The sequence below is a fragment of the Mus pahari genome, chromosome 5 (assembly GCF_900095145.1).
Source record: "Mus pahari chromosome 5, PAHARI_EIJ_v1.1, whole genome shotgun sequence".
NCBI classification, from domain to species: domain Eukaryota; kingdom Metazoa; phylum Chordata; class Mammalia; order Rodentia; family Muridae; genus Mus; species Mus pahari.
The window spans coordinates 143,640,307-143,642,031 of NC_034594.1; positions in this window are offsets into that span (position 1 = coordinate 143,640,307).

Genomic DNA, 1,725 nt, shown 5'->3' on the forward strand with positions numbered 1-1,725 from the left:
GAGAGAGAGAGAGAGAGAGAGAGAGAGAGAGAGGAAGAGAGAGGAAGAGAGAGGAAGAGATAATAACAATTTCCATTGGGGGGTGCTGTAGTCTCAGAAAAGAACGTTATGGAACGGAAACATTTACCTTTGTAGTCCTGTACCGGTCTGGCCTTATTGTGCACCAATTGCTTTCAGCTTGTATGGGGGAATCTACAAAGTCCGGCTCTCCACGCCAACACCTCGTTACCACGGGACCAGTGAGGTAACAAGCAGGGCTCCTTGGAGCTGCTTGGGAGAAATCTTGGAGGCTTGACAACATCACCAAATCTAACGATTCTGGTGTCAAACCACCCGAGAAGGAAAATAGATGCCTAAGTCTTGAATAATAACCGCTTACTCATTTTATTTATTTATTTAGCTTCTCACCTTTGCCATGGGGTTGGGGAGTGTTACATTAAGAGTGCAAGCTATGGGGGCTGGAGAGATGGCTCAGTGGTTAAGAGCTCTGACTGCTCTTCTGAAGGTCCTGAGTTCAAATCGCAGCAGCCACATGGTGGCTCACAACCATTCGTAATGAGATCTGACTCCTTCTGGAGTGTCTGAAGACAACTACAGTGTACTTACATATAATAAATAAATAAATCTCTAAAAAAATGAAAACAATGAATGCACACAGCTTCACTAAGAGCTTAGATCACAGGTGTAAGTCAGATCAACACAGAGATTATCGTAGCCCCTGTGCAGAGTCGCCACACAAAATATAAGCCTTAGATTTAAAAAGGAAAAGTTCGTGTTTCAGGTGTGGTATGGTGATAGAAAGCTAGGCCTCCAGAACTCAGGAAGTGGAGGCAGGAAGATCAGAAGTTGAAGGTCATCACCAGCCCACAGCTACATAGGGGAGCCAGCATGGTCTAGAAGCCCTGTCTAGTGGCAGAGGTCTAAGTTTCACACTTTGTGCATTAGATAAACCACAGCACATGATGCTTGTGCTATTTGGAGAGCTAAGCTTTTGGGGTCTGCCTCAAACTTGCTTGACTTGTCTGTGTGTAGGTTCTGTTCTTTTTTTTTTTTTTTGGTTTTTCGAGACTGGGTTTTTCTGTATAGCCCTGGCTGTCCTGGAACTCACTCTGTAGACCATGCTGGCCTCGAACTCAGAAATCTGCCTGCCTCTGCCTCCCGAGTGCTGGGATTAAAGGCGTGCGCCACGAGGTGCTGGGGACTGAAACCAGGGCTCCGCATGAACACACAACACAACTACTCTACTAAGTTCCATCCCCAGACCTGCTAGGAGACTTTCAGAAGCGGTTCAAGGACGAAATGAGTGTCTGTGAAGAGCAGCTTGCCAAATCTGACTCTAATGTATGCTACAGACATGTGCACATGCCAAGTGATGCCTGCGCAGAGGCATTGCTGCCGTGTCTTCGGGAGAAGATTCCATGTTCAGCATGCAAAGCGGATGAGGTGCGCACCTTCAGTGTTGCTCACGTAGTTATTAAAAGAAATCCTCCACACTAGCACATGTAATAGCTCACATACGTCATACATTAATTTTTTTCTTGGTTGTTTTGTTTTGTTTGAGACAGAATCTTTCTCTGTAGTCCAAGCTTCAGGTCCAGCTGGGTTCACAGGAACTCGGTTGTCTTGAGGGCCGTGTGTGTGTGTGTGTGTGTGTGTGTGTGTGTGTGTGTGTGTGTATGCGCACGCGTGCGTGCGTGCGTGTGTGTGCGTGTGTGTGCGTGCGTG